This window comes from Capsicum annuum, chromosome 6 (assembly GCF_002878395.1).
Source record: "Capsicum annuum cultivar UCD-10X-F1 chromosome 6, UCD10Xv1.1, whole genome shotgun sequence".
Lineage (NCBI taxonomy): Eukaryota > Viridiplantae > Streptophyta > Magnoliopsida > Solanales > Solanaceae > Capsicum > Capsicum annuum.
Window position 1 is genome coordinate 49,087,178 of NC_061116.1, and position 22,620 is coordinate 49,109,797.

Here is a 22,620-nt window from a genome sequence, read left to right on the forward strand (position 1 = left end):
GAAGAACTCAAAATACCTATACTGGGTATGGAAGATTTCTTAGGGATATCCACCTCCCTAATCTTTAACTTATAATACTCGGACCTTAGATCAATCTTAGAAAAAAATTTAGCACCCTAAAGTTGATCACATAAATTATCTATCCTAAACAATGAGTACTTATTCTTTTCCATCACCTTATTCAATTGCCAGTATTTAATACACATCTGAAGGAAACCATCCTTCTTATACACGAATAACACTGGTGAACCCCATAAAGACACACTAGGGTAGATGAAACCCTTTTCTTAAAAATCCCTTAATTACTCCCTAAAATCCTTTAACTCAACAAAGCCATACTATATGGGGGAATACATAGAGGATGAGTGTGAAGAACAAGATATATCCCAAAATAAATCTCCCTATTAGGAGGAATACTAAGAAGGTCTTCAAGAAAGATCCTGGGAAATTTATTCACAACTCGGATAGAAAGAAAAGGACCTTCTGAGTTAGAATCTTTATCACAGACTAGATGATAGAGACATCCCCTTAAGATCAATCTCCAAGCTCTAAGATATGATATAAACCTTTCTTAATGAGATAGAGAATCACTCTCCCACTCAATAACTGACTCATTTTAAAATTTAAAAATGACCTTACGAGTCTAGTAGTCTAAAGAAGAATTGCACGAGTTCAACTAATCCACCCTCAATATGACATCAAAATCAACCATGTCTAATTCTAACCGATCTACCAAAGTATGTCAACCACCAAAAAATAACACATAACCTCTATAGACTCTTTTAGTAACCACAGTGTGTCACACCAGGGTAGATACTGAAAAAGGGTCTGAAATATACTTGGGACAAAAACACAAATGAAAAGCCACAAATAGGGTCAAATAAGAAAGAGTATATTCCAGATTAAGTAAATAGTACACATCACCAGAAAAGATTTTCAATGTATCAGTAATGAAATTGGGAGATGCCTTATAGTCCTAACGAGAAGCAAGAACATATAAGCAATTTCGGCTAGTGTTGGTACCGGAAGCAGAAGCGGTACCCTTTAATGTAAAAGATAATGAAGAGAAAATAGGAACCTTATTGGTACCATAAGAAACCCTAGAAGGACAATCATGCTACATATGGCCAATATGCCCACAATTGAAATATTGGTTTCTCTCTTTCTCACATTGGCCTTAGTGTGGCTGAGCATAAAATTTGCAAGGAGGATATAATGGAGTGCACTGAGCCCCACCTGTTTGAGATTGGACACCCTATGCCTTATACCCTCCATCATGCTATGAGAAATAATCACCCAATATCTTTGGGTAAGGAGTACTAGTCGTAGAGAATGAACTAGAACTCCCAGATTTCTTCTTAGCCACTTTTCCCTATCTCTACCACTCTATTGCTGGCCTCCACCCTGATTAAAAAATCTAAAGTTCTTACTCTGTCTCTCACTAATCTTAGCCTACTTCTTCTTTTATTCCTCAACTTATTTCATATAAATCCCAAGTCAAGAAATATCCATATCCTTGTTTAATATGGCATCCTTACTCTCCAGAATAAACTCACAAGACAACTCAAAAATAAACTTATGCATTTAGCCCTTATGCTAGACACCAACTCAGGAGCATACCTAGACAACTGATGAAATTTCAACGCATACTCCTTGACCGATATTCTACCTTGTCTCATATTCATAAATTCTTTTAATTTTACCTCCCTCAACTCCTAAGGAAAGAAGCAGTCCATAAAGGCATAAGAAAATTCATCCCACAATACGGAGTTAGCATCATTTCCCTTTGATTGTTCCCACTATTTATACCACTGGTACACCACATCCATCAATTGGTAGGAAATAAATCCACTCCTTCAACATCCAATACATGCATAATCCAGAATGTCTTCTCCATCTTATTAATAAATGTGAGGATCCTCCTCAACCTTAACACCAGTAAAAGTTAAAGAAATCAACCACATGAATTAGCCAATCCCTATGGACTTTAAAGATAAAGTAACAGAAGCACCATACTTAGGCTGAGAAGATACAAACTAAGACAACATATGAATAGATTAATGTAACTCAGTATTCATCATATATGCCTGAGGATCTCAAGGAGGGCTAGAGGGAATCGGTGGATCTCTAGGAGGACAATTAGGAACTGGACCCCTAGATCGGGTTTACACCTCATAGGTAGGGCATGTCCCATCAATAGGGTCCCCAAGTGGAACAGAGAAGTCTCCATAAGCTTCAAATTATCGAGGATGCATAATCTAAAAAAGCTATCAAATAGGAATTAAAGAAATAAAAGACCTTAGACTCTATAGCTCAAAGTAAGACAACAAGAAAGGGAAATATTCCTAAATGTCTCATAGCCTTTCTTGTATAAGCGTGGCACACTACACACTCTTCAAAGAGACTCTACTTCACATGACTTTGTGGACACACAATTGACTATGAACCTAGGAACTGATACCATTTTTTTCATGATCCAAATCTGGGCTTATCCATGATGGTTATCTTGAGTCCCACGTGGATCAGAGATCACCCCTTTCTTCTAACCTAGTCGGCTTAACAACCTCAAGTGTTAAATAGATTCTAAATATATAACAAGATAGCAAAGAATAAGAATAATAACAGTTCATGATAAGTCTATACCAACCACCAATAATTAGGCAACCATCTATCATTAAACATCTATGCAAACCAATACACCCAAGTCTATAGTTATCCAACAAAGTCAATAAAATATTGGGATATGCCCCCAATAATAGCCTAAAATATAGTCTAAAACAAGTCTTAGACATAAAAATCAAGACCATAAAATAATGCTTTCCAAAGTATGGAAGCTCACTACTCCAATGTCAACTCACAAACCACTCGAACACATGATCACTTTTTTAGAAAAGTAGAAGAAGTTTCATTACCTACATCGCATGGGGATACAATGTCTAGAGATGGTTAGTGGTTGGAGTGTTAGTATGTAACTCAGAGATAGAGGAATAAAATAATGTCATCCTTCAAAACCAAGTTAAATCATCATATGCAATCACATACATATATATACACTAAGCTGAGATAGGGAACAAGACTTAGCATAAGCTTTGAAAACCTTAACCTAGGTTGTGTATCATAACCGTCAGAAAATAAGGCACCCATGGGATATATAGGCCCAGCTCTCCCTAGTTAGAAGGTCCCTAGTGAAGGTAGCTGTGCGAACCAGAGAATATCCATATCCGTATATTCCTTTATGGGGGACTTGAACCTCCCAGGATAGTCAAGGTGACTTAATAACCATTTAATACAATATAAAAGACTCAAACCTCCCATTCATATATCTATTTAGGGGACTCAATCCTTTCGGTAATAGAGACAACCACACCGGCTAGAGTGGTTTCCAGTGTTAGTCCTTTAGACTCCACTTTCATGGACCAACTACACCTCCCATTTTAAAACCCAAATCAAAACATTCATTTTACATACACAACCATTAATCCAATTACTTACTAAAGGCAACTTGTTGGCATCGGCATACCTACCCCACTTACAAGTGTACAACATGCCATAACAATTATTAATAAACATTAGGACTCGAACCCATTTAGCTAATTAAACCTCAAAGTTTATGATTCAAATAATTTATGACCAACAAGGCCTTCAGTAAACCCTTTACCAATCATCAACATTTATAGGCCAATGCCTTAGTTCAAAACACAATTCATATGTGACAAGATTCTTCTCATTGGTATTTTCAAAAAATAGGTTGAGGGCATACCATAATCAAACCATTATTCAAGAAAAAAACCACCAAGTTAAGGTTAACTATGACCCAATTTTAAATCACAATTCCAAAGCACCCATATGTGAAAAACCATTATCAAAACATGTATAGTCATAATTGAAGACATGAGAAAACATTACTCAATATTATGCATGCAAACCCTCAACCATTATTTTTAAAACCACCATTAAGACCTCTTTTCCTTACTCATCACAACACCGTACGACTAGTACCATTAAGTTATACCCAAGTCAGAACATCAAGGGATTGATACTGGATAACGTATGATTAGCCCTACTCTCTAGTCATATCACCATACAACTCATATGGTGCCTCTCATAATTAGGACAGTGTTTTGACCAATAACACATTGACCAACATACAACTAGTGTCCTTACACTTATCATTACACCATATAATTTATCGTGTGAGTTTTATAAGGAACAAAAAGTTCAAGAGTCAAGGATTTGGCAAGAGCCAAAGTTTAGGGTGTTTTATCTTGGGTGCAGCCTTTCTTTTTAGATTAGTCTCAGTTGGGATTTCATTAATAAGATAAGTATGCATGCTTCGTGTCTAACTATTTGGTTTTCTTTAGTTCAAATGGATTATGGTTGATAGGTTTTTAGATGAAAGGACATGTGCAGGGTGTTGGTTCCTTTAGCCTTGACCTTGATTTTTAGTTTTCATCAGAATTTTAGGATGATCTATTCAGAAGTAGTAGTATACTCGAGTCGCATTCAGCAAGGCTTTATCTAGAATTGATGACACATCTCTGAGCGGATCATTTCATGGTGAGTGTTTGCTCTTCCAAATATTGACTATCAATTTTAATGGTCATCCAAACCAATTGTAATATTGGCATAGATTGCAAACAATAGTTATCTCTATTTATGTGCCCAGGTAGCACCTTATGGTCTTTTCTCATATTGCCATTATCTTTTTCTGGTTGATTATCTTTCGTTCTTCGAGACTACTATGATGGGATTACATAGACAAGGCTCAGGTGAGTTTTTTATTTGTTTAGAGTGGGTAAAAAGTGTGGAAAAGAAAAAAAGGTTATATTTGTATTTTAAAGTTTATAGCATAACCCATGCCTTGGTTGTCTTTGGATTGGATATGTTTTTCTTGGTTGTGCTAGTATTCGTATGATATTTTTATGTCATGGTTTAAATTGGCATACATTATCCTTTCTCGATTCTGTTAGAGACTAATTAGTGGTTGAGGTTGAGTTTTGGCTGCTTGAGAAAAGAATAAAGAAAGTTAGTTGAGAAAGTGATACCCATAGGAAAATCTCTTCAGAGTGTTGTCTCTTCTTGGATGTTATCTAAGAAGTTGTTCTTGGAGAATTCAAGCCAAGTACCTTCTTTCTTTGATCTTTTGTGATCTTTTTGTGTAATAGCCCGCAGTTTCTAAGCTAGGAAGTGAATAAGTATTCTTACGTATTAAATCTCCTATCCTGTGATTCATACTTAAGTACAAGACTTACAATGAATATCCTAGTAATAGGATAGCTTATTATGCATTAAGCATGTTCGTATGAGTCACTTAAGGTAATACAAGCTAAGAGTTTTTGAATCCATCAAGTTTGAGTGTTTGATTTTGCAAGGGTCTTCTTTGAATGAGTATTAATCAATGTTAATATCATATTTTTGCTGATTTAGACCCACCAAATTGTACAGAATCGAATTATCTTTCCAAAGATACCAATTTCACCTTAATCCAATACCCGAGCAAAAAGTTATGCCCATTTTCGTGAGAGACAGTAAGCATAGGCGATTGGTTAGGTGCCGCCTAACCCAACCATAGACGATTGGTTAGGATCCGCCTAACCCAAGCATAGGTGATCACTTGGGCGCCACCTAAGTCAATTTCAGGTGTTAAAAATACTCCGTTTTGAGTTATTTTAAAGGTAATTAAGTCTTTAAATACTCCTTACATGTCCCAAAACTTAACCCTACAAAATATATAGCTTCTAAACATATTACAACCCTATTTTCATCTCAAAGATCATCATCTAAGAACACTAAAGGAGAAAAATAACTAGGGTTACATAATTAAGCTTGAAGATCCGATTTCAAGGAAATTCCTCCGTCAATCATCAAGAATATTCCTTTTAAGGTATGCGTAGTGTTCATCCACAGATTCCTTTCATCCGTGGAGTTCAACAATCAATCTTTAAAATACAAAAGCTTGGTTGATTTTGGTAATATGATCATACCCATGTTGATGCTTGTTTGTTTTTCCTCTTTTTCATTATAAAGTATGATTTCTATATTGTTGGGTGTTGATGATCATGTTGTTGATATTGGGTGATTCCCAAGATGGAATATTTATATGTTTTTGTGAATTCATGATATCATATGAGTTGGGAACATGTAAATTTGGTTGTTCATGATGTATAATTTGATGATTTCACCTATGCTTAAGATGTGTATGTAAGGTGTTTGATAAAATGCCTAAGGAACTAGAAATCATGCAATATAGCTAAATTGTGACTAAGTGAAGGATTCATGATATGCGCTTACATTCCAATGAATTCTATGTTATTAATGTGCCATGTAAATGTTGTTGGAATACTCATGAACTATTCTTATGAGATTATGCTATGTTTACTTGCAAATCCTACTTCTGACCAAGATGTATGAAAACCATGCAATCCACATGAACCTCCATGCTATTGGTATGTGTTTCCACTATGATTATGCAATGAACATGATATTAAGATTGTGCAAGTACTTTCATGTGATAGGAAATCCTTTTCCTGCAATACATTGTTGATAACCATGCTTAGTATGAGTTCCCTACTTATGATATTATAAATTATGGACTTTACTCTTATGATCAAGTCAGTCATGTGTATCAGTTTCCTTCCATCGAGTCCTGGAGATACTTGTACCAAAAACTATAGCTGTTGCCTAGATCCATGTCATGTTTCATGATATCCAAACTCAATCTATGATTTCATAGACTTCAGTCAATCATGTGACTTAGGAAAACCTCATGATCTTAGTTAGTTGTCAGATATCAGTAACATTTCGCCAGTCAATGGAATTTAGTAAGATTAAGTCATGCATAGTCAGTTATTCATGTCCAGTCCCTCCAGATGGGATTAGAGGTTAGCACCGAGTGAACCCAAGGATGGGAATTCACACTCTAGTTTAGGGTGTGATTCTTAGTGGCAATTCTTGTATTCCAGAACTACGTAGCCAGCGTAGGTTAATACATCTTAACCCATCAGATTAGGTTTGATGAGGTGGCTTAACCCATCAATTTAAGGTTCCCACCATTCTCATTGAGTACCCACCAGATAAGGGTTACTCATAGGCTGTCCTTACCTGTGGCACGGTAATGACACCCCTCCAGTCAAGGCAGAGATTGGACCCCAGCTTAGCCATAACGGCATACATGGGGCATGTCAGTTAAACACTACTTCCCATAGTTTCAGTATCAGTCTTAGTAAAAGAACTCAAGACGTTCTTCAGATTTTAGTATATACAGGACTATCAGATATAGTCGTCCATGTTATTAGTTTTAGTATCAGTCTCAGTAAAAGAACTCAGGGTGTTCTTCAAATTTTAGTATATACAGGACTGTCAGATACAATCGTCCATGTTATCAATTTTAGTATCAGTTATGATAGTTATCAATAAACCATGCATTAGCTTACAGGTCATTCTATTATGTATTCACGGTCCCAGTTTCTATATATATGTGTTTGCACTCCCATAATCATATTAGTCAGTCAGTGTTGTTCATTCATAAAACCCTTTATGTTCAGCCTACCGTCCTCGTACACTCAGTACTACAGTTGTACTGACGTATTTGCGCTATGGTGCTTTCTTTTCATGTTACACCATAGGTTCCGAGACACGAGCTCCAGTCCAGCAGTTGCGGTAGCATTCCAGTCATAGAGACATAGTGCGTCCTTATTGATTCGAGGACAGTAGGATTTGATTTATTTATTTATTTCTTTAGTTTAGTTTTACGGAGTTATTTGGAGATATGTTCTTTCAACTCCTTATTCAGACAGTTTAGAGGCTTTCAAATTTATGTTCAGATTTACGTTCAGATTGAGTTGTTTTTGGGCATTTTCACTCATATGATTGTATTCAGTTGAACCTTATGGCCTTACAGTTCTATATATTCCATATTAATATATCATGATTTGTAGTATACAGGTACAGATATCAGTCATGGGTTAGCTTGTGGTCCCTCGGGGTCATGAGCACTGTGTAGCATTCTAGTTCAGTAAATCGGGGTGTTACAAACTTGGTACCAGAGCCTAAGGTTCAATAGAGTCCTAGGAAGTCTGAAAGCCGCATCTAGTAGAGTCTTGTGCATGGGTGTGTTACGCACTACATCTATGTGTGGGAGGCTATAAGATGTTTTAGGAACAGTCCCCTTTCTTCATTATTCATGTCATGCTAGTGAGCATAATCACAAGTTAAACTCTTAGTCTAATCCATTCTTCTCTTATTCTAGACCATGGCCCCAAAGAGAAGAAACCAGCCAGCTCCTCAACCCGAAGATCCTTTGGGCAAACATGTTTCCCATACAGAGTTTAGAGCCGCATTTACCATACTTGCTCAGTCCATGGCTGCACAAAATGAATGGCCACCAGTTATTCCGGCAAATCCAATGGCCACTCCCAAAGCAACTTGGGTTTGGGACTTCACCCGGATGAACCCTCTATCTTTCCATGGGTCTAAGTCTGATGAGGACCCTCAGGAGTTCATTTACCAAGTCCAAAAGGTCATTGACATCATGGATGCTACTTCTATAGAGAGTGTTGAGTTAGCCACCTACCAGTTATAGGATGTTTCTCATGATTGGTATAAACAGTGAAAGTCTTAGAGGTTAGATGATTTAGGCCCTATCGAGTGGGAGGAATTTGTCACAGCCCTCTTAAATAGATTCTTTCCCTAAGAGCTGAGGGAAGCAAAAGTTTTTGAGTTCATCAACCTCAGGCAGAGGAATATAACGGTTAGGGAGTATTCTTTCATGTTTATTCAGCTAGCCAGGTATACTCCTCATGTAGTTGCAGACAATAGAGCTAAGATGAGCAAGTTCATGTTAGGGGTCAACGATAGCATAGCAAATGAGTGTAGGTATGCGATGCTGATCGATGATATGACCGTAGAAAAACTCATGACCCATCCCTAGTAAGTAGAAGAGCAGAAGTTTAAGACTAGGAAGAGCCAGAACAAGAGCGCAAGGTCAAGTAATTTCAACTTTGCTCACCCCGAGTCAGATGGAGGAAATCGTTTACAGTTTTTCTCCAAGTCAGCCATTCCAGCTCCTTTCTCTGCCAGCGCTCCAGTGCTAAATTTCAGTTATGGCAATAGAAATAAATTGCCAGGCTCAAAATCTTAGGGCAGTCTTAGCAGTTCCTGAATGAATCCCCTTTATCAAACTTATGGTAAGAACTACAAGGGCATTTATAGAGCCGGTAGTGATATCTGTTTTGGTTGTGGCGAGCCAAGCCACAGGATTAGGGAGTGTTTGCAGTCAAGTCCTCAGGGTCAGTAAAATCATTCTACAACTCAATCCAGTCGCCCAAACCAGTAGGGTGCTATTTCCAGTGCTACCAGTGGGCAACGCCTAAACAGACTATATGCTCTTCAGTCCAGGCAAGATCAGGAAAATTCTCCTAATGTTGTTACTGGTACGTTACAGATTTTCCATGTTCATGTTTATGCTTTGCCAAACCCAGGTGCATCCTTGTCTTTTGTTACTCCGTACATAATAGGTGATTTCGAAATTAGTCCCAAAGTCCTAGCAAAGCCCTTCTCAGTCTCTACTCTAGTGGGTAAAACCATCACAGCCTGGTGGGTATACAGGAACTGCCCAGTTATGATATCTCAAAAATCCACATCATCAGCTTTAGTGGAGTTAGAGATGATCGATTTTGATGTCATTCTCAGCATGGATTGGCTTCATTCCTGCTATGCCATAGTCGACTGCAAAAATAGGATAGTTCAATTTTAGTTCCCGAATAAGCCCATCCTAGAGTGGAAGGCTAGCATTTCAGCGTTCAGGGGTCAACTTGTTTCCTATCTTCGAGCAAGGAAAATGATTTCTAAGGGGTGTGTGTATCATTTCGTGCATGTTAAAGATTTTAGTTCTGAATATCCCAGCCTTAAAACAGTCCCTATTGTTCATGAATACTCATATGTCTTTCCCAAAGATCTTCCAGGCATTTCTTCCAAAAGGAAAATAGACTTTGGCATAGACCTTCTTCCAGATACTCAACCTATTTCTATTCCACCATACAGAATGGAACTAGCAAAACTCAAGGAACTAAAAGATCAGTTGAATGATCTCTTAGATAAGGGATTCATCAGACCCAGCATTTCCCCATGGGGTGCGCTAGTATTATTCGTGCGTAAGAAAGACGGTTCTCTCAAGATATGTATTGATTACCGCCAACTCAACAAGGTCATGGTCAAGAACAGATATCCTCTTCCCAGGATTAATGATCTATTCGACCAACTTCAGGGTGCCAGTTACTTCTCCAAGATAGACCTCAGATCAGGCTATCATTAGCTTAGAGTTAGAGAATGTGACCTTTTAAAGACAGCTTTCCGTACTCGGTATGGTCACTTTGAATTTTTAGTCATATCATTTGGTCTTACCAATACCCCTGCAGCTTTTATGGATTTGATAAACTGTGTGTTTAAGAAGTACTTGGACATGTTTTTCATAGTCTTTATAGATGATATTCTGGTCTATTCTCGCACAGAGCATGATCATGCAGACCATCTCAGGATTGTTCTTCAGACTCTCAGGGATCACTAGTTATTCGCTAAGTTCAGCAAGTGCGAATTTTGGCTAAGATCAGTAGCATTCCTTCACCATATTGTTTCCGGTAATGGTATTAGCATAAATCCTCAGAAAATTGAGGCAGTAAGAAACTGGCCCAAACCCGTATCTCCATTAGATATTAGGAGTTTCTTAGGTTTGGCTGGCTATTATAGATGGTTTGTCAAGGGATTTTCTTCTATTGCATCTCCTATGTTTAGATTGACTTAGAAGAAGATTAAGTTTCAGTGGTCAGATTCATACGAGAAGAGATTTTAAGAGTTGAAGACTCGACTCACCTTTGCTCTAATTCTAACTATTCCAGATGGTTCATACGGTTTTGTAGTCTATTTTGATACATCCAGAGTGGGTTTAGGTTGTGTCCTCATGCAGCATGGTAAGGTCATAGTCTACGCCTCCAGACAGTTAAAGCCATATGAGAAGAATTATCCTACTCATGATCTTGATTTAGCAGTGTTAGTTTTTGCCTTGATGATTTGGAGACAATATCTCTATTGAGTTTATGTAGATATCTTCACAGACCATAAAAGCCACCAGTATGTCTTTTCCCAGAAAGATCTCAATCTTCGCCAGAGAAGGTGGTTAGAGCACTTGAAATATTATGACATGAGTGTTCTTTATCATCCGGGGAAGGCTAATATTATGGGTGACGCTCTCAGTTGACTCTTCATGGGTAGTATTTCTCACGTTGAGGATAGTAAGAAAAATATGGCTTAGGAGATCCATTAGCTTGCCAGACTAGGCGTTCGCTTAGTCAATTCTTCAGAGGGTGGTGTATGTGTTCATAGTAGTTTAGATTTATCTCTAGTTTCTGAGGTGAAAGAGAAACAAGATAGGGATCCTAGCTTTTTCAAGCTCAAATAGTCAGTTCAGAATGAGAAAGTCAAGGTTTTCCCCCAAGGGGGAGATGGTGTTCTTCGTTGTTAGGGTCGTCTATGTGTTCCAGGTGTAGATGAATTGAGGCAGCAAATTCTTGCAGAAGTACATGGTGCACGATACTCTATTCATCCAGGGGCCACTAAGATGTACCGAGACATGCGGGAAATCTATTGGTGGAGTGGGATAAAGAGAGATGTTGCAGAGTTTATGGCTAAGTGCTCTACATGTTAGCAAGTTAAGATAGAGCATCAAAAACCTAGTGGTTCCATGCAAGAGTTCACCATTCTTACTTGGAAATGGGAAGAAGTTAACATAGACTTTGTGATAGGTTTTCCTAGAACTCATCATCAGCATGATTCAGTCTGGGTCATTATAGATAGGATGACCAAGTCAGCTCAATTCCTTCCTGCTCGTACTTTTTATTCTGCCGAGGATTATGCCAAACTCTATATTAGGGAGTTAGACAGGTTATATGGTGTTCCACTATCTATCATCTCAGACAGAGGTACCTAGTTCACTTCTCACTTTTGGAAAGCAATCCAAAAGGGTCTCGGTACCCAAGTCCGTCTCAGCATAGCGTTTCATGCTCAAATAGATGGTTAAGCAGAGAGGATCATTCAGACTCTTAAAGATATGCTAAGGGCATGTGCAATTGACTTCAAGGGATGTTGGGACGACCACTTACCTTTGATTGAGTTTGCATACCATAATAGCTATCATTCTAGTATTCAGATGGCTCCATTCAAAGCTCTCTATGGTAGGTGATATAGATCTCTGATTGGTTGATTTGAAGTTAGTGAGGCCTTAGTCATAGGTCCTGACTTAGTATTTGATGCCTTAGAGAAAGTTTAGTTGATCAGAGAGAGACTTCTGGCTGCTCAAAGATGATAGAAGTCCTATGCAGATATTTGTAGAAAGGATCTCAAGTTCAAGGTCAATGACTATGTCTATCTTAAGATCTCTCCCGGAGTGAAGAGGTTCGACAAGAAAGGGAAACTTAGTCCCCAGTATGTCGGTCCCTTCATAATTCTTTGTTGTTTCGGCAAGGTAGCTTATGAGCTTGAGTTGCCTTTAGATCTATCCTTAGTCCATCCAGTCTTCCATGTCTCTTTGCTAATGAAGTGCATAGGTGACACAGCAGGTGTTGTCCCTATTCAAAGCATCAACATTCAGAATAGCCTCTCTTATGAAGAGATTCCAGTCTAAATCTAAGATTATCAGACTCATAGATTGAGGAACAAGGAAGTCCCTCTAGTCAAGGTTCTTTGGAAAAATCAGTCTCATGAGGGAGCTACTTGGTAAGCAGAAGCAGATATGCATACCAAGTATCCTCACCTCTTCCCCTCCAATTCAGATCAAGCTCAAGGTAATAGTTCTCTTTAATCTTATTCAGTTCACGTTCATATTTCCAGTATAAACTTGGTACCTATTAACCATTTCATACTCAGTCATACATTTATGTGTCAGTTGTCCGTGCATCAAATATGCACGAGTTCAGTATATTTAGCATGTTAGTCATGAGATCAAGTTTTAGTTCTTCATGTTCATTTAGGTTCTATTGTCTTGAATCCCTTCTTAGTAAATTCTCATAGGAGGACGAATGTTCCCAAGGGGGAGATATTGAAATACCCCGCATGTTTCTATGCTAGGAAGTGAATAAGTATTCCTACGTATGAAATCTCCTATCCTGTGATTCATATTTGAGTACATGACTTACAATTAATATCCTAGTGATAGCATAGCGTATGATGCATTAAGCATGTTCGTATGAGTCACTTAAGGCAATACAAGCTAAGAGTTTTTGAATCCATCAAGTTTGAGTGTTTGATTTTGAAAGGTTCATCTTTGAATAAGTATAACTCGATGTTAATATGGTATTTTGGCTTATTTAGACCCACCAAATTGTAGAGAATCAAATTAGCTTTCCAATGATACCAATTTCGCCTTAATCAAATACTCGAGCAAAAAGGTATGCCCATTTTTGTGAGAGACAATAAGCATAGGCGATTAGTTAGGCACCGCCTAACCCAAGCATAGGCGATTGGTTAGGCTTCGCCCAACCCAAGCATAGGCGATCACTTGGGCGCCGCCTAAGTCAATTCCAGGAGTTAAAAACACTCCGTTTTGAGTTATCTTAAAGTTAATTAAGTCTTTAAATACTCCTTACACGTTCCTAAACTTAACCCTACAAAATATATAGCTTCTAAATATATTAAAACCCTATTTTCATTTCAAAGCTCATCATCCAAGAGCACTAAATGAGAAAAACAACTAGGGTTGCATAATTAAGCTTGAAGATCCAATTTCAAGGAAATTCCTCCATCAATTATCAAGAATCTTCCTTCTAAGGTATGCGTAGTGTTCATCCATGGATTTCTTTCGTCCGTGGAGTTCAAGAATCAATCTTTCAAATACAAAAGATTGGTTGGTTTTGGTAATATGATCATACCCATGTTGATGCTTGTTTGTTTTTCCTCTTTTTTATTATAAAGTATGGTTTCTATATTGTTGGGTGTTGATGATCATGTTGTTGATATTGGGTGATTCCCAAGATGGAATATTTATATGTTTTTGTGAATTCATGATATCATATGAGTTGGGAACATGTAAATTTGGTTGTTCATGATGTATAATTTGATGATTTCAGCTATGCTTAAGATGTGTATGTAAGGTGTTTGATAAAATGCCTAAGGAACTAGAAATCATGCAATATAGCTAAATTGTGACTAAGTGAAGGATTCAGTATATGCCCTTACGTTCCAATGATTTCTATGTTGTTAATGTGCCTTATACATGTTGTTGGAATACTCATGAACTATTCTTATGAGATTATGCTATGTTTACTTGCAAATCCTACTTATGAACAAGATGTATGAAAACCATGCAATCCACATGAACCTCTATGCTATTGGTATGTGTTTCCAATATGCTTATGCAATGAACATGATACTAAGATTGTGTAAGTACTTCCATGTGATAGGAAATCCTTTCTATGCAATACATTGTTGAGAACCATGCTTAGTATGAGATCCCTACTTATGATATTATAAATAATGGACTCTACTCTTATGATCAAGTCAGTCATGTGTGTTAGTTTTCTTTCATCGAGTCCTGGGGCTACTTATACCCGAAAACTATAGCTGTATACCTAGATCCATGTCATGTTTCACGATATCCGAACTCAAGCTATGATTCCATAGACTTCAGTTATTCATGTGACTTAGGAAAACCTCATGATCTTAGTCAGCTGTCAGATATCAGTAACATTTCTCCAGTCAATGGAATTCAGTAAGATTAAGTCATGTATAGTCAGTTATTCATGTCTAGTCCCACCAGATGGGAGTAGAGGTTAGCACCGAGTGAACCCAAGGATGGGAACTTACTCGCCAGTTCAAGGTGTGATTCTTAGTAGCATTCCTTGTGTTCTAGAACTACGTAGCCAGCGTAGGTTGAGACATCTTAACCCATCAGATTAGGGTTGATGAGGTGGCTTAACTTGTTAGTTTAGGGTTCCTTCCATTCTCATTAAGTACCCGCCAGATAAGGGTCACTCACAAGCTGTCCTTACCCGTGGCATGGTATTAATACCCCTCCAGTTGGGGCAGAGATTGGACCCTAGCTTAGCCATAATGGTATACATGGGGCATGTCAATTAAACACTACTTCCTACAGTTTCTTTATCAGTCTCAGTAAAAAAACTCAGGACGTTCTTTAGATTTCAGTATATACAGGACGGTCAGATACAGTCATCCATGTTATCAGTTTTAGTATCTGTCTTGGTAAGAGAACTCAGGGCGTTCTTCAGATTTTAGTATATATAGGACTGTCGGATACAGTCGTCCATGTTATCAGTTTCAGTATCAGTCATGACAGTTATCGGTAAACCATGCATTAGCATACAGGTCATGCTATCATGTATTCACGGTCCCAGTTTCTATATATGTGTGTTTGCACTCCCACGTTCATATTAGTCAGTCAGTGTTGTTCATGAATGAAACCCTTTATGTTCATCCTACCTTCCTCATATACTTAGTACTCCAGTTGTACTGACGCATTTACTCTATGGTGCTTTCTTTTCATGTTACACCATAGGTTCCGAGACATATGCTCCAGTCTAGCAGTAGCAGTAGCATTCCAGTCGCAGAGACACAGTGAGTCCTTATTAAATCGAGGATAATAGGATTTGATTCATTTATTTATTTCTTTAATTCAGTTTTACAGAGTTAGTTGGAGACATATTCCTTCAACTCCTTATTCAGACAGTTTAGAGGCTTTCAGATTTATGTTCAGATTTACCTTCAGATTGAGTTGTTTTTGGGCATTTTCACCCACATGATTGTATTCAGTTGAACCTTATGGCCTTACAGTTCTATGTATTCCATATTAATATATCATGATTTGCAGTATACAGGTACAGATGTCAGTCATGGGTTAGCTTGTGGTCCCTCGGGGTCATGAGCACTGTGTAGCATTCTGGTTCAGCCAATCGGGGTGTTACATTTTGTCCATTTGATTTTTACAAACGAAAGTCCTTTTAATAGTGGATATTGTAATGACCCTCAAGGTTATTTCCTCAATTTACTTGGATTTCAAACATTTTGAGCTATCCCATACTAGCTATAGGTCATTAATGACTTACCAAAATTGTCGGTTCAATTATCAAATAGTTCATTTAAATTTTAAGCTCATTTCTCTAGTTTAGATCTCTCGTTGTTTAGTATTTGGCCTTGGACCAAAACTCCTAATAGATGACCTTAGATGAGAATATGAACCATACCATTAGCTCCAATATGTTGATTTTAGGCTAGGGGGACCCTTGGTTTAGGTTTTGAGGCTTCCAAACTCATTTTAGGCTATTGGGTGAATTATGTGAAAAATGGTACTATAGGTATGGGCCCCACATTTTGTCGAAATGATCTTGGATGAATGTTTTGATGGTTTTATTGAGTCTAAAAGTTTTGTATGTTTTCATAGTTTATTTTCGTGTATGAGGTTCTTAACGAATCCCAAGAACCTGATCGAAGTCCATTTTGGACTTAGAAAAATCTGATGCATCAAGTTGCTGATGCAACCACTTAGGCATTTATTTGACCATGTAAGCGGTCTTTGCTTATACGACATGGGTTCGCTTAAGTGACCTTGACCATTTAATCAAGGGATTCTAAAGAAATCAATGTTCGATTAAGCAGATATAGGTTAAGTGTCTTAGCCATTGTTTAAGTGATACACAACCCACTGTGTCAGATTGCTTAAGAGATCAAGAAGCCGCCTAAGAAACTTGGTGGCTACTTATGCTACACTTGGTGGATTTTTATTCCCATTTTCTCCACCTAGTTTTCCACCATTTAAGTACCAACTTGAGAACTGAAAGAGAGGAAAAAAATAAAAAATAATCCATTGAAACTAAGGTAAGCTCGACTAATACTCCTTGGTCATTTCTCATGAATCTTTCTTTTAATTTCCATCCTAATTCATGGTAAATTCTTAAAACATCTTAAATTCCTAAGCTTTAATGGTTGATTTGAGACTTGATTTATCTTTATTTTTGCTAAACTTTTGAGCATACATTCCTTGTCTTAGAGAGACCTCTATATTGATTCAAGTTTTGGATTCCGTTTGTTGGCTCCGTAGACCCATTCTGTACTGAATTTTAAACGGACCCTTAATATAGATATGGGTATTATTTTACTCCTAATGGTGTATAGATATGATTTTGATTGCATGGAAGCATTTTGGGATCATGGAACAATAACGGACGATTTGTATGTATTTCAAGGATTTGCAGTTCAGCGTCGAGGTAGGCTTTTGTGTACTCTTCTTTATGAGATAGTTTATTTTATATGATTCATGTTATATAGGGGTGTTAGGATGTGATAATGGGTAAACCTCCATGACTAATCCTAATTTATGATTTCGGAGATAGAACGGTGAATCGACTCTTAAGATGAAAAATATCTTATACTTCAACGATCCCATTACCTGAAGTTTCTCGCATGTTAGATATAGTTAAGACTAATAATCCTTTAGTATAGGGTTTACTACCTTACGAAGTGGATTATGATGGTTTTCTAAATATTTCTACGGCTATGCAGGTTATAGATTATTTAGCCCAAGGTTATGGTTATGATATTAGTTTTTTTTGAACAAAAATAAATCTGCCACTTAAAAAGTTCGTCAAACAAACTTCCACTAGAGATAAGAACTCTATTAGAGTAATAGTAACACATAATAGTAACACTAATTAATGAGAACTCTCACGTACAATATCCCATATTCCTAAGGATAAACAAAACTGAACTTTCCCAAAGCCAGACATATCATTGTTTTTTTTAACCCAGAAATGAGCCTTATAATATGCAAAATTGAAATTAATTGAGTTAAAATATATATATCGGACACTGAGTGAGAATTAAATTACAAAGTGATAAACTATTTATGTACATGACCAAAGCCACAAGGTTCTTTAAAATTATAAACTGTAGAATGAAACACTTAAGGTCATTTGGTTGGAAAACAAGTTATCCCAGAATTAGTTATCCCACCCTGAAGGAGGGATAAAAAAAACACTATAATCTTGAAATAGCTAATACCAGGATGAGTTATCCCATGAATTTTGTCCCAACCAAACATGGGATAAGATTTTATTCTAAATTAATCCTGGGATTAGTTATCCTTATCCCTCCAACGAAACAACCCCTTAGAGCCTTGGTCAAAATTTCTTGCTCCCCTTGTAATTTGAACCATTCTTCTCTGCTCCATTTACCACTAGGCCAAACCCAGGGGCACACCCCATCACGACAATACAAGTAGCTCCTATGTGTTTGGTAGTCTAGGATTCTCCACTTCATTTACCACAAGACCAAACCTAGGAGCGCACCCTATCGCGACACAACAATGGGAATTATCTTAGTCTGTAGACAATTTGATAGTTATAATTATATTATTTGTGGCATACATGGATTTGGCACATTCATGATCACTTAATGGTGTGAGTCCAACTAAAAATATAGTTTTACTACTATTTTTCAAAAAAGGTAATTATTCCCACTTTTTACTTTAAATAGATTCTTTCATATTGGGAATCCTATGACTTTAATGAATGACTTATGAGCTTTTGGGACTAAATATAATGTTTTAGAGGTTTGACCAAGATAGGTTTTGGTCAATGGTTTTACTACTACAATTTACTTTGGTCGAGGGAGAATCTAACCCTTTCGACACTTTTAAGACAATTTAGTCCTAGAGTTTTCTGTAATGCCCCGAATCTGGTACCTCAAATTCTACACGGTACCCATGATCCCGAAGGACCATAACCTAACCTATGACTGATATCTATAAATTGAGCACAGAATAATAGTAATAATATTGTAAATGTGAAAACATGAACTGAAAGGCGATAAGGTTCAATACTAGTACATAATAGAAAAATATGGTATAACAATTCCAAAAGAGCTGAGATTATTGTCTGAGCATACTGTAGTCTTAAAGCCTCTAAACTGTCTGAATAAAGAGTTGATGGTACATGTCCCCAACTAACTCTAACTACTGCAATAAACTTAAAACTGAAATAGTAATGTGATTATTATGTCCTCAGAGAATGAGGACTCACTGCTAAATATGATCGCTGAACTGGGATGCTACTAGTTCTCTGGAGCTCGTGTTTCTAAAAGCCTCAAAACTTTCTGAATAAAGAGTTGATGGTATATGTCCCCAAATAACTCTAACTACTGTAATAAACTTAAAACTGAAATAGTAATGTCATTATTATGTCCTCAGAGAATGAGGACTCACTGCTAACTCTGATCGCAGAACTGGGATGCTACTGGTTCTCTGGAGCTCATGCTTCTAAAACTATGGTATAAGACACCACAGTGCTAATACGTCAGTACTTTGAATATATTGGTATACAAGTGAGGTAGGCTGAATGCAATAGGTTTATATGCATGAACAATACTAGCTGACTGACTAACATGAGCATGAGAATACATGCATGCATACATAACTATACCTGACATCGTAATAAGATTGGATGCTAAGTTCTGACGACTGTATTTACTAATAACATGGAATTAATGATATCGAAGGGACTGATACTATGTTACTGATACATGAATAACTATTTTTGATAGTTATGATTATGAAAAACTGGTCTGGTTGACTGTGTCTAATAGTCCTAAAGTTGAATACTGATAACATGAGTTCTGATAACTGATATAACTGATAACATGAGTGCCTGTATCTGACAGTCCTAAATCTAATAGAATTAGTTGAGTTACGTATTGTATCTAAGTAACTGAACCTGAGATCAGTCCTACCTGGCGGGTGATCCCTAAATCTGATGATACCATTATTGGTTGACCATAATTAAGATCAGTCCTATCTAATGGGTGATCCCGGAGTCTATTTGTAATGATAAAGAGTGACTATATGTGACAGTCCTAAATCTATACTACTGAGCTGAATTGACTATATCTAACAGTCCTGATTCTATAACTGACACTGTGGGATGTGTTCATCTAACCAATATGCCCCATACTAAGCTAACTGGGGTCCAACTTGTAACCCCAGCTGGAAAGGTGTTAGTACCACGCCACTGGTAAACACAATTATTGTGGAGTCAGTCCTAATCTAGTGGGTGACCCCTGGGTTCAGTCCTATACATTTTAATATACTAACGGGTGATCCCTGAGTATGTCATTCCTATCTAACGGGTGACATCTCATACCTATGCTGGCTACGTAGTTCTGGAACTTAAGGATTACTTCTAGGGATCTCAGTCCTATCTAAAAGGTGAATCCCCATCCCTAGGCTCGCTCGGTGTTGAATGCTACTCCCATTTGAAAGACACTGAACATAATTTACTGAACTGAAGATGGACTGAATTACTGAATTTCTATTGACTGATGGAATGTACTAATTTTTAAGGACTAACTGAGAATACTGAAGTTACTGAGATTGACTGGGAATACTAAGGTTACTGAAATTACTGAGTACTCAGATCACTGAGATTAATGAACTACTGAGATTACTGAAATTTCTGAGATTTCCTAAGTTACATGACTGACTGAGTTCTATGGGTCATAGCTTGACTGAGAAGATTGTGAAAACATGACATGGCTCTAGGCACACAGCTAAATGTTCGGGTACAAGTACCCCCAGGACTCGATGAGAAGAAACTGACATGGCATGGCTTACTTGAACACATGACCAACAACACAATTCATAATTCATATATTGAAGCACTTCACCAAATATGTGATATTCATAAGCTTGTTCATACATGGGGATTTCATGATATCATACTAGTTGGGTATTGTTCCTTTATCTAGGCATTTAATCATACACATGATGGGCATCGCACATGTAGACAACATTATACAACAATTAATCATCATGATTCATCTCTAATTTCATTATCTAGGATTTATTCATAGGTTCACATGAACATACATCTATACAAATCAATTCCACATAAAATTGATCACCCAACATGGATTTGAATTCAGCATAAACAAAACAAACCCAACATGAAATTCATACAAAAATCCATAAACTTAAACATAGAAAAGATATTCTTGGGCTTCATGGACGAAAGGAGTCCATGAATGAACACTAAGCATACCTTAGCTTGTGATTCTATGAAGATTTATGGATAAATTCTTGAAATTTTATGGTGAATTCCCTTGGAATTAAACCTTCTATGAAAACCCTAAGACTTGTTCTTGAGAGTTTTTGGGAGTAATTGAGTATGAGTTGCTGAATTATAGTCAAATCTCGTGTTATAAGGCTTATATAAGGTGGGAAATTAACTCTTTTAACCCTAGGACAAGTATTTAATTTTTGAGAAATTTTTTTGATTTTTATCCTTGGCGCGACGTGCCACTATCGCGCCAAGTCACTAGAAAGTGACAAATAGGAAATGGTATGGTGGAGCGATGCGGAGCTATTGTGTTGCCACCTTGTCTATGACCTGGAAGTTTGGCACGATGCACCAATATCATGGAGAAATACTAGAAATTGACAATTACCATTTGAGCAATCTCTGCGACGGACTGAAGACTCAGGTGATATACTGTATCATTAAAAAGGCTCTAACTCTTCTCCCGAGTGTCAGATTTGGGCAAATTTGGTATAGATGAAAAGATTATTAAATTTACCACATGAAAAAAAATTAAAATCTTAAAAATACCACATGTACAAAAGTGGATTCATCTTTCAAAGAAATCTCTTAACATTCTTGGGAAACTTTTCAAGCTAGGAAAAGTATAGGGTATTACATTTTCCCTGAGCAATGGATGTACAAACTTACACTCTTTTAACCATGGTTCAAGTTTATGTAATGATATATATAGGTTGGAGTAGGTTGGTGATGATGATGAGTATTGAAAATCCTAGATCAGAACCAGGTCAGTGTATACAGGTGCTTCGGAACCCCCGATGGGCCCCTTCATTTGAGAGTCATTGTTCTGGAGAAGAGAGGTCGTCATAGGTCTTGTTTCTATGATCATTCATAATGGAGGAGGTATATAAAATGGGTTGTATTATGGTTTTTTTTTAAGTTATAGTAGTGTAGATTATACTTGGCATCCCTCTTTATGTGAATTGCCTATTACTGGTATGTTCCTATATCTATAAGCCTTATGGTGGTTGTATAGGTATAGGTGATAAGAATTTCTAGCTGTGTGTTATGTGTTGATAGGACCTTCTAGGTTATGGGCCTTATTTAGGTATTATTAGTCTGAGCCAGCCCATTTAGTTTATTATGTTATTATTATAGTTAGTTCTTGACAAGTTGATTAGACTGGTGCTAAGAATTAAGGTATGATTCTGATTCTTTTCTTTTGCAGTTATTTTATTATGAATAACTATATTTTCTTTTGATGTATGGATTAGGGAACCTGATTATGTTAGCACTAGTTCCTATTATGATTAGGTGGCTTGAAAATGCTGGTATGAATACTTTAGGTGGTACCTTTGGGCTATCCTTATTTTAGTACATGTATACATACAATACATATACATATACATATATAGATACATACATATATATAATTATGGTATTACCATATATCCCCCTCTTCCTTTATTCATTCATGTCGTATATCCTTTCTTCTATCATGTATAGTACAATATATCTTTTATCTACTCTTTAT